Raw genomic sequence first — 15576 nt, forward strand, 5'->3', positions numbered from 1 at the left:
AAGCATTCTGGCTTTCCCGCTGGGCCGGCGGGCGCCCGCCAAAGGAGCGCCCGCCGGCCCAGCGGGAAAGGCCCTGCAACATAGAAGCCGGCTCCGAATGGAGCCGGCGGTGTTGCAGGGGTGCGACGGGTGCAGTTGCACCCGTCGCGATTTTCACTGTCTGCTATGCAGACAGTGAAAATCATGCTGGGGCCCTGTTAGGGGGCCCCTGCACGGCCCATGCCAGTGGCATGGGCAGTGCAGGGGCCCCCAGGGGCCCCACGACACCCGTTCCCGCCATCCTGTTCCTGGCGGTAAAAACCACAAGAAACAGGGTGGCGGGAAGGGGGTCGGAATCTCCATGACGGTGCTGCTTGCAGCGCCGCCATGGAGATTCAGCCCAGACAGGGGAAATCCGGCGGGAAACCACCGGATCCCCTTTTCTGACCGCGGCTTTACCGCCGCGGTCAGAATGGGCGGGGAAGCACCGCCAGCCTGTTGGCGGTGCTTCCGTGGTCATCCACCCTGGCGGTCGATGACCGCCAGGGTTGGAATGACCCCCTATGCGATTTTTAATGTTACCAAGACTTTAGATGTTTGTTGATTATTAAGATATGGTGTGACCATTTAAACTGCTATTTTATTTTCCACACAAGCAGACATTTGAACCCAGGAATGGGTAGGAGATGGTGGCCTAAGGTCTTCAGGCCATTTCCAGACCTTGCCACCATAGAGTAAAGGTATATTAAGACGTTTCTGTTAAATAGGCAAACTATCCTGGATTTGTGTCAGCAGCTGGAGTCTGATCTCCTGCCTCAAAATAGAAAAACAACAACAATTACACCAATAGTGAAACCCAAAAGTGAAACCCATGGCATTACTTCATTTTGTGGCCACAGGCTCTTTTCAATACACTGTGGCAGTATCTGGAGACATGTCCTAACCAACTTTCAGTAGTGTGATACAAAGGTCCTTTCTTGAATGCTAAAACACATAAACAGCTACTTTCTGTTCCCACAACAACAGGATGTGTCCACTGTGAAGGGAAAATGTTATGCTTTGGATGGCCTAGCACATGTGGTTGGGGCAATGGATGGCAAGCATATTGCCTTGGTGCCAATACACACAAGGGAACAACTCTACCTCAATGTGAAGAACTTCAATTTTAGCAATGTGCAAGTTGTCTGCTTAGCAGATTTGCACATCTCAAGTGTGTGTTCCTGCTTTACTGGGTCAACACATGATTCATTTGCACTACAGAACAGCAACATACCCCTGGAAGTGTCATACCTTGGACCTGAGAGGGACTGGCTTAATGGTAAGTGCAATATGACTTTGAGGATCATTTGCTTGAATCCTAGTTTAGGACAGTACAATGACAATATGATATTAATCTGTTGATATCTTCCTTCCATGTAGGATACTCAGCTTATTCTAACAGACCATGGTTGTTAGCACCGGTGAGGAATCCAACAATGCCAGAGGGAAAAGGGTTTCAATGAGGCCCATGGAAGGATACAGAGGCCAGCGAGCAGACCTTTTGGCTCCAGAAATCAGGTTTATGTGCCTGGAAAAGACCGATAGAGCCTTCCTTTACTCACCCAATAAGATGTGCCAAATCATGGTTGCCTGGTCCATACTCCACAACATCACCCTATGAAAGAACATCCCAATCATTGCAGAGAATGGAGACCGTGAAGAGCCACCAGGTGAGGACACTGAAATGCCCAATGAAGATGACAGAGGTGTTCAAGAAGGAATTGACCTACGTCAAGATGTAATTGACCACTTTTTCACCTGAGAGTAAGTGTTCCTTTATATATTGTAACCTCCTACGTCAGAACAACTTGAGGCATTGTGAACATGTAAATCTGCCTACTGTCGTTATTGACATAGTTTAACTTTGCTAGTGCTAAGTATATGTGTCATTCTAACTTATCATCTGAGCTGAATTGTATATGTGAAATCTTTAATGTTCCCTTGTTTTTCCCTTTAAAGGTCATTCACCATGTCACCTTCATTTGGACATTTCAAGGTTGCAACATTTGCAGTGATATCTTGCTGTTGGAACGTTCAATGTGACCGTAAGTTAATTCTAGGACAGACACCCACTTTGGATGGTCAGATCTTGTACAGAGACAACTTGCACTGTGATTGAATGAAAGTTCTTGAGATTGTATCTGACCTGTTTTCTGTGGGATGTTGCCATCAAGACAATATGCGCTACTTAACGTGTTCAAACCTTATGTGTATGTCAAGACATAGCATATTGTTCCTTCGTTAACAATGGTTAAATCTTCAATTTGTGTTCAATGTAGGTAGCTGTTGATGTTTCTCCTCATAGCTGAAAGAACCTTCTCAGCACAGCACTGAATGGTGGTTGTGATATTGCACCAGATACTGCCACAGTGTCCTGTAAAGATCATGTGATCTCAAATTGTGTTGCTTCCATGATGTAAACTATTGGTGTTAATGATTATGAATTCCTATTGTGAGGGCAAGATGTCTGTCTCCAGCTGAGGCCATGCATCAAAGATAGTTTGCCTATTTAATTTGATCCCATGTAATATTCCCTTTCTTTCATGGTGTCAAGGTTGTGGAGTGTCAACCTCTAAATGGCGCAGGCTATTGGGGTTATGCATGGTTTGGGAACCTCAGCTCTGATTTCATCTAAGACTTGTTACCTACATATGTACGACACCAATACATTTTGATGTGTTTTGAAATGGATAATGCATTACTTCTTTGTCATATCTAATTTTGCTTCACAACTAATTATTCAAACAATTTGACATGATGATGGTGAATGACAGACATGAAAAATGAAATGCCCCAATAAATGCAAACATTAACACAATGAACAAAAAACATAATCTACCATGGTGGATAAAAGTATAGTTGTAGAGACAAAAATGTATGCAGTCCAATGTACAAAATACAACTGTCCTCTAAAAAAAGTAAAAGTGTCCCTGAAATAGTCCACAGAGTAAACACTAGACATACACTGGAGGAAATTAAGATCTATGTCGCTTGAAGGTGGTGGTGAATGTTTTGACATCTTCTCCTGGTGGTCCTGATGACTGTCCCCTCCAGGGAGGAGGACGGCACTGGTGAAGGAACTGGGGTGGGAGGAGCAGGATCCACATGTAGCAGGGTCTCTGTGTCTGTGGCTGACACTGGTGTATTTGGTCCAGATGTAGATGGACCACAGAAAGGGACAGATGGTATGGGAAAAGCCCTGCACATGTGATGATAGATATTGAAAAGCACCCCTGTCAGAGAGATCATTTTATCATTACGGTTGCAGATTTCCAACATGAGCTCCCTCTTCACCTCCTTGATCTCCCAGAGCTAAATTACAACCTGGCTCATCATGTTCTTCCACTCTTGGACTGCTCCCAAGAGTAGTTCAATGGTGGTATGGCTGACAATGACACCAGCAGTCTCATTTTGCTGGCCCACAGATTTCCTCACATTACCCTAACCCCCACTATCCTGTGCCCTGGAGGTAATGTGCTTCATCTCACTGGGTCTTAGCACAACTGGAAGTGGTGTTTGCGTTGTCTCAGCTGTAGCCATGCTAAGGAGGTGCAAGATTAATGTGAAGTTACTCCATACACAGGAATTGGAGACATCAATAGACTGAGATGTGGTTGCAGGAGGGGTGAGAGGTGTAGGTGTGGGTGTGGGCCAAGCGTGACTTGCTGGAGCTGTCTGCCAAGACAGACCAGATGGCCCAGGCTGTTCCCTATCATTTGGACTTGCAGGAGTGGACACTTCACTAAAGGCTTGATCCTGGTCTGGAGTGGGGGTGTCTTGTATAGCAGGTGGTAGTCCACTGGCCCAGTGTGTTGGACCTGAGAAGGCTCCAGACAATATAATATTAAAGTGTAGTTTGCACCTCATATGTGTCTTTAGCTACAAATAGGGCAACCTAAAAAATGTAAATTCAGACTCATAGAATGATTTGACCTTTGTGTGATGTTCATTGTTTTACACATGCAGGCTGATTTACACATATGGTTACTCCAGTGATGTCATGAAATAAAAAATGTAATTTCTGAAGTGTACATTACATGTACCAGACATTCAACTCAACACAGTGGTAAGTATAGCAGGCCTAGCAGGCTAAGAAACATTAAACAAACTGTAGTTCAACTTAATAGAATAACTGGCATTGGACATCTTAAGGACAGTGCAGAGTAAAGTATGCATGGATACTACTTATATTCAGCATGCCACATAACATGGTAGGAAAGCTTGGGTTAAACAAAATATGACTTATGTGAGCATTTACATCAATTCAGTGTAGCTTTGAGAAGGTGTCAGCATGCTTGATGTACACAACAACTGAGTTTTTCATTCATAGCATGACATGGTGACTGTCAAATGCACAGGTTTCTGAGATGTGTGTCCATATGGAAGTAAAAGAAGGTAGAACATTACTTTGCACCATCGTTTTGCAGATACACGAACATGGCATCATGGTAGTTGTAGTCATCTGTTGACACCATAGACAATAGTTGTTAAAAGGTGAGTTACACATATCTGTTTAAATAACTATAGTGGAGATGAACACTCATTTGCAACATGTACACACATGGTGAAAATACCAGTTACAAGCAGTATACTTTCATGTGCAAATGGATGGAGTTTTAAACCTGTTTTTGGAGAACAACAACATACACTTATAGGAAACATAGGACTAAGTAAATGCAAGGGATGATCCCTGGGGAACAACACACACTTTGACTAAACATTGCACATTGTTTAAAATAGAGAAACAACCATGATGCTAATAATTTCGGATGAAACAATATTTTGCGGAGTCAAATTTAGATATACTTGTTTTGATAAGGGTGTTGAACCATTCTAAACAGCTAACATAAGGCCAGAACTCCATTAGTAATTGTTGAGGCATTGCTAAGTGCAACGTACTACTCTCTAATTCTCCATGGATTCCAGTCAAGCCTTCAGAATATAGAATCTGCAAGACCTTCTCCTCTCAGGGAAATAGTTGTAAGAGGAGGCTGGGGTAAAGATTACCCATCCTTTGGGTCTTCAGGTAATGCTTGGAAGCCAGTGAGCGCTCTCTCCCATACAGGTCATTTGACCTCTACCGAATTTCCTCCTGTGTGTGCAGACTGTTGGATACAACATTCATTCTGTCCACTATTCTGGACCACACATGCCTTTTCCGAGATATGGTTGTATTTTGTACTTGTGCTCCAAACAATTGTGGCTCTACTCTAATGATTTCATCCACCTGAAAGACAGGAGAAAAACACAGAAAATAATGTGGCACCTTTGTGGCAATTTCTGCTTGAAAATGTTCTGCTGAAGTGGAATGCCAATGGATCATGGTCTGAAATGGAGTGTGTTTTATAGTGTGTTTTACAGATGTTTGCAATTGTCCAATATACAACAGGGATGGGCTGCTAGCATCCAACCAATCACCATAGACATAGTACTATACTGAACAGGTTCTGTGATGAACTCCCGCCATCATTGGACCACTGTTGATACACCACCAGCACAACAGTGTTATCTAAATAGGTTTGGCGGGTCCCCTATCAAGACAATGGTGGTGTGCTAATCAACAGTATTAGGGTCTGCCCCATCAGCTGAGGGATGCAAGTGGCTCAATGGATTACACTGTGTCATGGTGGTCTGCCGCTAAGCCTCAATATATGAAAATATGGCGGGCAAAGCACCCTTCAATTCACGTCTGCCGCTGCTGTGGATTGGTGATAAGCCTGACAAGATCTAAATTAGGCCCATAGTGTTTTTAGGAACCTTACTGTATACATATTGTACTCCATGAGATGTTTCAGTGGGGATATTGCTATTTCTAGGGTAAAACACTGTGCTCACTGTTAGGAAAGGCATTTCTAGAGGAATACATTACTTAAGAAACTGCCATGGAACCATGTTTGGTGGCATGTTATAATTTAATTGTGAAAAAATGCACTGTTGAGGGTGTTCAATTCTTCAAGAGAATAGAACATGAAGTTAGTGACACAGTACATACAACTATATGATTGTGGGTGAAAAATTTAAAACCGATTTACCAATTTATCAATTATTGATCAGTATGTGACTTAAAAATGTTTTTAGGTGGAAAACGGAAAACAGCGGTTTTGAAAAACAGAAGTATCATGTTGCACAATATATGGAGGAGGAAATCGAAAAATTGTTTCGTTTGGAAGTAACTGTGTGGAAAGGCAGGAAAATAAATAATTGAACAACTGATGTTTTTATTCCTGCCAACAGCAACATTTGTACTCTTGGGAAAGCTTGTTCTTTGTAACTCTACTTGTTTTTGATGACAAAATTATCTGCTTAATTAAACAGCAGAAATGTGATTTATTTGCAAAAGTAGGGTTGGAATCTGCTTGCGCAGTAAGTACCTGAGGAGAGGCTTTATGTTACAGTTGAAAGAATGTGTAGACAGGTGAAGAAATGTGTTCTTTGGCTGCATGAGCTAAAATTGTCTTATCTATCCTTTCAGAATGACTGCATCTACAATAGGTTTTCTTTCCTGTAATGGATGTAATACAAAGGTTGTTTCTAATTTTCCGTCTGAACTCTGTTTTGCAAATTTTATTTTATTTGAACTGACTCTTTTGCCCCCTAGCCTGCCAGAAAAAGACTATTAAAACAGATATTGTTTGGCAGGATAGGGTGACTAAAACAAAGGAAAAGAGGATCTACGTCTACCATAATACAGTAGGCAAATAAAGCAAAAGGGGAGAGGTGTTAGTGTCTGATGATCAGAGTGAATACAAAATGGTATAGATTAGTTAAGTTTGTTGTTTTATTTGTTTTACAGTTGATGTTGTAATAGTTGATTAATGTAGTTGTTATTTGTAATGTTGTTAAATTGTTTTTGTATTTAAAAGTTTAAAGTTACTACTGAATTTTTCCTTAATAACTTTTAAAGATTTGAATATCATTACAGTCTTGCAATGTTGACTTAAAGTGGTGATTCTATCTTCAAATGCTGCTTGATATATATGTATGTATAAGGCACTATAGATAGATTAGTGCTTCTTCCCACCATAGTACAATGATTTTTATATGAGACAGATTTTGGGACAGAAGCACATGCATCCTCATAGTATACTACATACTGCTGTCAGCTGGTAGAGATAGTAGTACTTTTGCACATCTCAGTATATATATTTGTCACCCGGAGAGACATTTTCACTTAGAAGTCTGTCTCTGTGTACACCTTCTTGCACATGCCTGTCCCCATGTGGAGGTGTCTGACAGAAGTGTGTCATTACATTAAGCAGCAGTAACTATTACTTGTGCCTCCGCCATGTACTGCTTAAATTGTCAAATATGACATCACTCATGACCTGTTCCATGACGTCACTCAGGACCTCTCAATTGAGATAATTGATGACATCACTGAGGACACCATGCAATGAGTGCTAATTTGTTTTACAATTTACATGCTAGTAACCACCATATTAATTCTACATAATTTTGTTTAGCGTGGGTGTAGCTAATTGGTCCGCAAACATATTCATGATGGGCAACAGCAAAAATTGCTGAACAAAATTACATCAAATTCAACAGGAAGATCTTGAACTGCAGATTGTACTCTTTTTCATTAGGTATAAATTCGTTCAGCAGTTTTTGAGAAATTAAGGGTCAAGAAAGTGTACATATTTAGATGATTGGGCCCTCCAGTATCGAGAGAGAGAGTCTTGCTGGATACCATTTTAAAAATGAAATGTTCTAATTGGCCCAAGGAGCTTTATTTCCCTTGGACTTTCTTGCTCCTGCAGGAGTCATACTCTAGCAATAGCAAGCACTATGATTAGCTGCCAGCAATATGAGAAAAGGGGCCCTCAGGAGGCCCAGGAGAGCCCACTCCAGGGGGCCAAAATTTGCTTTTATATTGAAGGGGTAGTGTGGTCCTCTCAAGCTTCTAAACACCCTGGTGAGCCCATCCCTGGGGACAATTACTTAAGGGGAGGGACCACATGAAACTCCTTCTGGAGCCATTAATAGTCCCAGGGACCTCATCTCCCAGGGCCAGCTTAGTTGCTGCGTCCCAGGGAACCCACACAGCTGTGTGAGCAGAGAAACATGTGCTTGCTCTCCCTTGACATGAGCATTCTTGTTGAAAAATTTAATATTGGTAAGGTCAGATAAGCACCTACACTTAGCAGCAGGCCACTAACCCCCACTAGGTCCAGTTAGGTCTCAATAAATTAATCCCAGCTCAACCCTTGGTATCTTGGCAAGGAGCGACAAGGCTTAATTTAGGAGACAAAGTTTAAAGCATTCAAATACCACAAAACAGTAAATAAATAAAACACAGGAAACAGTTTAAAAATCCAAAACCAATTTATAAACATAGGAACTATCTTTAGCTTTAAAATGTCACCAAAATGAATATAATCGGATAAAGGGAACTGGAGATATGAATTTTTAAAGAATTAATGTTTTTTAGCACTTAGAAATGAATAGCACCAATCTGGTCACTGGTCGAAACTCGACTGGGTCAAAGTCAAAGTTTGAGGCTGACCACGATGGAGCCCTGCTTGGCTACAGCAAGCAGGAGGCCTCGGTCAAAAGTTCACCTTTGGACTTAGACATTGTCTTGAAGATTTTCTTCATCGGGACCAAGTCGCCAGTCCAATCTGACATCATGGAGCCCTTCCTCAGATTTGAGCCACGGGAGCACTCGGTGAAGATTTCTACACTCAGACTTAGACGATTTTTCAAGATGAAAATCCTTCAACCTGGGAAAATCTGAATCTTGATCCGAAGTCCCTGGAGCCCTCTTCGGGTACAATGTGCGAGAGGTCCCTGTCAACTTTCTACGTTCGGACGTAGTCACTTTTTTGAGATGTTCGTCACTGGGACGAACCTGCAAGTCAGGCTGGAACATGGTTGAGGCAAGCCAGCTAGAGCTGCCGCGGCTGGTCAGTCCCTTTATGAAGCTTTTTTCAAAAAGTTCTCCAAACATCTGGATCTTCTTCCAGAAGGACTTTTAATGTCTTTTAGGAGTCCACAGATCACCCCAAGGATCCAGAAGCTCTGAGTTGATTCTTGAGGGTGCGGACTACAACTCCCAGAATGCAGCTGGCGCAAACTCCAAATTGGCTACTAGACAGTGGTCAGCTGGTCATTTTCTTCAGGAGTTGATGCAGGGGACTCTGGTTAGCAATTTTTCACTTATAGCAAACAGGGAGTCCCTCCTTGAACCAGTTGAAGCCAGGCAAAGTCCTTCTTGTGGTGAAGCCTAAGTGTGCAGCTGGTGCAGTTCTTCAGAGTGTAGTTTCCAAGTGCAGGTCTGGGGTCCAACGGGGAAGTCCTTATTCTTCTGATGTTCTTCCTTGTAGGGATCTGAGGTGTGGATGCACCTCTACCATATTTATCCTTGCTCCTGGGTGAGAAACAGGAGGGTCCTGGTTCTCTAATCAGGTGCAGGGTCCTTCCCCCTGTGATGACCACTTCCTGGGAAGAGTGGCAAAAATCAATACCAGGGAGCAACATTCTTCAAAAATCCATCATGGCTGAAACTGATTTTTGGAGGTTACATCTGACTGAGCACACCCCCTGGTGTGGCTAAAAATCCTAAATGCACCCCTCTCCTGCCCTCTCCTAATGTAATCAAGGGGGCACCTAATTGTCTGGGGTTGCAGGATGTGAGGGAGGTGCTTGGTTGCTCCAAATGTCCTTCCCTACCTTTGAAGACAAGTTTGGAAGCTTTCCCCTCTTCCTTCATCCCCATCTGCTGAGGTAGTTTTCCTCCCCCAGGCACTTTCTTTGTGTTCAGCCCAGACCACTTCACACCTCTTCAAGGCAGCCTGGCCAGGCTGACAGAGGCTGGCCAATCAGAGAAGGGCACTACAAAGCTGTTGTCAACTTTTTAGATAGAGTTTAAAATTCTTTCCCTGAACTAGTTATAGTAAATCCAACAATTGTAAGTTGTGGGGTTTATTATAATAATTAATTTGATACTAAATTTGATGTATCTGACACTGAAGTGGACTTTGGAAATTAAAATAAGGTCTCCCCATTTTAGCCTATGGAGGTCATTCACTACAGTTAGAGAAAAACAAATTAGGCTATTTTACCTCACAAGGGCTTATAAAACAATTTTTCAAAGGTCCCTGATTATAGTAACATGGCACCCACCCCTATGGGCACACAGGGCACTCCTTAGGGGTGACTTATATGTACAAATAAGGTAGTTTAAGACTTTGGAAGTACTTTTAACCTCAAAGTTGACTTTTAAAATTATGTTAATTTAAAAGCAGCCTGGAAGACAGACACTGGTCACCTCAGCAGTGCACCTATGAGTGCACTTCTTATGCTGGGGGTCCCTAAACCTACATGCCCTACCATGTACTGGGGACTTATAGGTAGGTTGATACTGCCAATTTTAATTAACCTAATTTGCATATCCACTTTACACAGAGCACTGGCCCTAGGACTGGTAAGCAGTACCCAGGGCACAGCCAAGAGTCAGTAACCACCAGTATCTGTCCAAAACATTTCAGGGTGACCAGGGCAAAAAGGAGGACTTCCTACAATTCTGAAATCTCCCACCAAGTGGGAGCGAACACCAAGTCTGCTCCTAGCTTTCAAGAGCTTTAAAAATGATCCTGCCCATTGGGAGCAATCTTTAAATCTTTTACCCTGCCTGCAGTGATGCAAACAGAAAAACATATCTAAATGTTGCTTCCATATACAGGAAGGAGTCTTAGGATCTGCTCTATGCGGGCAGGAACAATGCTGGCTCCCTCTGGATGTGGGAAGCCGGCTGGCACCATGGGAGCCTTTGGGCTTCCATAGCAGACCCTAGAACACTATGATGGGTACCCTTTGTGGGCACCAGGCCACCCACCTTTCTTCTGTGTGGGCCCCCAGGGGATGGGGGCCCAGGGCCAAAGTAGGCCTGGAGAGTGGGCCAAGTGCCCTCACCCATTGTAAAATGCACCCAGAATGGGGATGGGGTCCCCAAAGCTGAAAGTAGCCCAGGGAGGGCTGAAAAATGATTCCCCTCTCCTGTATTTAAAAGAGTTGCCTTGGAGTTGGGGTCCCCAGTGTCTAACAAGGCCTGGGGAGTGGGACAGACAACCTCCCTTATTTAAATAAATACCTCAGTGTATGGGGTCCATGGGACCTATAATGGGTCTGGGAAGGGGCCACACCACCCTCCTCCCCTTAATGGCCTAGCAAGGTTCAGGGTGATGGTCATGTTACCCCCTTCCCCTTAATGTAATAAAAAAAGCCCTTGGGATAAGGTCCCCAAGGTCAGGCCCTATGGCCAACCACCTACTGTCCTCAGCTAAAGACTGCGCACAGCCTGGCTTTGACTATGAGGGGGGTTTTGGCTGCAGGGCGTGGCTGCAGGTGGGGGTTGCATTTACATATGGTAATTAAGTATTACTTCATGTTAAAATTAACCCTAAAAATGTTATTGAAAAAAAACAAAGGTTAAAGTAATGTTATAGTTAAGTGTGATAAAAGGATATGCTTTATTTTAAAAATAAAACATAGAAATTTACTGAAAAAACAAAGGTTAAAGTAATGTTATAGTTAGGTGAATATGTCAGTGGTAACATTAATGTTTTGAACTAAAACATACATTCACCAGTTATAATTAGCAAAACCTGCCATGCACTGCTTATGACACCACTCATGACATGTTCTATGACATCATTTATGACACCACTGATTACATCTCAAATGACAGCATTGATGATATCACTGATGACATCATCCAATGATTGTGTTAGTTTTATTCATAGTTTACATAGTGACAAATACCTACCATATTACTTTTCTACCTACATTTGTAGAACCTCTGTCGAGCTAACCAGTATGGTGCTTACAAAATGCATGTCCTATTAATGCATCATAGGAATGTAACGGTATTGAACATGTTATAAATCTTAGTATAACTGTGTAAGTCTGTTTGCAGGTGACAGACGACTTGTGTTTATCATGTTCCACACACGTTTTTTGGTAGTGTAGAAAAAGGTTCCACATGGCAAGGAGTCTACGTAGTGCATCCTAAGGCCCATTTCTATGGCCTTTTGGTGCAGGGCACCTTACTGTGCTGCCCTGCACCAAAGGGAAAGGGCAGTAATTTGCCCTATGTTATAGATAGGGCACATTCATGATCATTCTGTTTGATGCAGGGCACTGCTCTGGTGCTGTTTTGGCAGCATAACACCAACACCGGCAGCAAGGTGCAAGGATGTTTGCTTTGTAGACAGGATTTGTTTATGCAAGAAGGGGAACCTTTTGCCACAAAAACAATCATGGGAGGCTATTTCCTCTTTTTATGTGCGCTGATAGAGATATTTCTCCTCATTGCGCCTTGCCTGTGGAGGTGTAAGGTTTTGATGCATCCCATTTTCATATGGTCTTGTAAATCTACGGATGCATCAAAATCCATTGGTGGTGCGTAGAAACACCTACCACAATGCACATGGAATGACCCTCTAACACAGATTAAGACAATGCAGTGATTTGTGCTGCTTTGCCTTACTCATATCTATGAGGCCATTCAAAGTCGTGCAAAGTGGCATTGCGTGGCCTCATAGATATGATTTGGAGGTTTCTGCTGCTGTTGTGTCACAAAAAAGTGACACAATGGCAGTGTAAGGCAATCATACATATGCCCCTTAATATTGTAAGCAGCTTTGAGTTACTAGGCAGAATTGTCTCAGCATGACAAGTTCTACTTGACATAGAAAACTGTGTGCACCAGGTACTAACCTATGTCCATGTGCTTGTTTTGCTTCAGAAGATGTATCTGTAAAGGTTTCAGCACAGTATGAAGGCTGCAGGTAGTATGAACCTGAGCACCTCCAGCCCTTGATTACTTTAAGTGGCTAGTACTCTTTATAAACGTTTTGCAGAAAGTGTACACTGTGTTTAGTAAATACTTTTAAATTATCTGTAAGGTATTCCTCTTGAGAGTTTCACCATCTGTAAACAGTGACTACAGAGTAAACTCTCTCCATAGGCTAAACACTAATAACAGCACCCACTTTTCTACTGATATCCACTTCATTTATCAGTTAGGTACAGTGACAGGCAGGGGTTTGAAACAGCTAAGGAGTATCCAGCGTTAGCATTAGTTGGTTTTCCCTGAACCATTGTATGCAGATTGAACCCTTGTGCACAATAGATGAACCTTTCATCTCATATTCATAGTCAACGTGAACTTGGCTACCCATGAAGTGTATGGCACAGAGTCAATGTTGCAAATAATATATGCTTGCTTTATCTATGGGGGTTGTGTGTTTGATTGCCGTAAATGCACTCCATAATATTCTACGCTATTCTGCACTTACTTTCATAGCTCAAATGGTACACAGTCCCAGATGTCAACAGTGATATCATCATTGATGTCATTTTAGATGTCCTCAGTGACGTCATTTAAAATGTCATCAGTGATATCATAAATGATGTCATAAACATTTCTGTCACCTTTAGGTTTTTTCAATTAAATATTTAATGCTGCTGCAGCACATATTTTGGGTAGTGAACTTGTTTTCACCTCCGAGAGTCTACTTCCCCACAGAGAATCCTTGGATTGCTCGACCCATGCTACCACTGAGAGTCAAGAGTTGAGGGCTACTTAGCCCAATTGCTCAGGACCCATAGTAAGTCAGACCTTGGGACATCAGGAGTAAAACGTGTCAACTCCCATGGTCGAGCTCCATAACTCTTCCTTGCAACATGGCCCTTTGATAAGAGTTTTGACAATTGGCAGCAAGCAGTGGGGTGTCTAATGTTTAAGAGACTTTCATACAGGTATGGCATTGGCCATTTCCAATTTACAACAGTAGTACAATAAGTCCAGTTTTTATGCACAAGTCAACACACACAGGCAATGGAAAACACAGGGTTCAGAATACACCTAAGCAACATGTCAAAAAATCAGATGAAGAATTTATGCAGAGAGAAAGCATAGAGCAGCAGTCTTCAATCTGGGTGGCGGTTACCCCTAGGGGATCCTCAAGTGATCCCGGGGAGGGGGGGCACCATTGCTCTGTCCAAAAGAAGCATTATACAGATAACAGTGTTTTTTTTAATGCAGAAACATGCTACTGCATTTTAAAAAAGGTAACAGTACCTACTGCAGTGTTTAAATACGTCTAGGCATATTTAAACATTGCCAAAATAATTGTGGAAAATTTGGAGGTGGGGCAAATGATTTTTATTTTTCAACTTGGGGAGCACAGCATTAAAAGGTTTGAAGACCACTGGCATAGAGGATTCCCAGTAGGAAGGATAGAGAGGCCCTTGCTAATTTCAATTGGGATCAGTTTGAGATACTAGGAAAAAGGGACGAGGCTGTAGTTGACTCTACTGACCAAGCCATGCTAGTAACCCAAGAAGAGAGCTTTCTCAATTCAGCCTCTAGGATGCCCTTAGGGCACACTTATCCCAGACACATGTGGAGTTCATCCCCTGATGCATTGTTCAGAGTTTCACCAAGACACTCACCACTTTTTGTTTCTATAACACCCCAGGTCAGTACACTACCTCAAATATTTGTGCTAGACTGACACCAATTTAAGGAATAAATAACTTGGGTGCATTGAGGCTAGCAGAGACCCTAGGCTGGAAGATCAGAACACTAAGACTGAGGAAAAAGAGAATACCAGACATTTGAGAGGGAGAAGCAAAGGCTAGCACACTGGGAGCAAAAGTAGAGAAGACCAAAAAGACAGCAGGATTTGGCCTGTAAAGAGAAATTGCAAGAGAGAGAAGGGAAATGGAAGGTAAAGGGAAGAGAGCTGGACAGGGAAAGGATAGCCCTTGAGAAAGAAAAACCTAGGAGAGCATCAAGGACACCTCCATCTTGGATAAGTGACTCTACATCCAGGTGAGGCCAGATTATTAGTAAGGCTCTGATAGATATCTTCCATGTGTTTATAGAAGGTCTAGACATATTGGAATGGTTTGTGACTTTTGAGGTCAGTTGCAAGGTGCAGGCCTTGAATAAGGTGTCTAAGGCAGCTGCCTTATACTTAATGGAGTGCATGCCATTGGAAGGAACAACTACCATTGGAAGAATGTTTTTGTAGACTAGGGGCCTGATTCCAACTTTGGAGGAGGTGTTAATCCGTCCCAAAAGTGACGGTAAAGTGACGGATATACCACCAGCCGTATTACGAGTTCCATAGGATATAATGGACTTGTAATACGGCTGGTGGTATATCCGTCACTTTACCGTCACTTTTGGGACGGATTAACACCTCCTCCAAAGATGGAATCAGACCCTAGGTGTCTATGAGCGAATGAAGGAGGCTCTAATTAGCTGGTTTGTGCTGAAGTCAACTCAGACCTTTAGTGGTTCTGATACTTCAAGATATTTTATTGTGCTCCATTTGAGACTTGGATTCATGGTGTATTGCATGATCGAGATGAGTGGGTGATAGGGATGGAGGCCAAGGATAGGGACTTAGGCCCTCATTACAACATTGGTGGTAAATCCCGCTTACCGCCGTGCAGAAGACCGCCAACACACCGCTGCGGCCGCAGAATCCCGCCACAGCTATTACGACCTACAGCTCGGAATCTGCCAAAATCTAGATACCC

Source organism: Pleurodeles waltl, chromosome 8 (assembly GCF_031143425.1).
Source record: "Pleurodeles waltl isolate 20211129_DDA chromosome 8, aPleWal1.hap1.20221129, whole genome shotgun sequence".
In the NCBI taxonomy this organism is placed as follows: Eukaryota; Metazoa; Chordata; class Amphibia; order Caudata; family Salamandridae; genus Pleurodeles; species Pleurodeles waltl.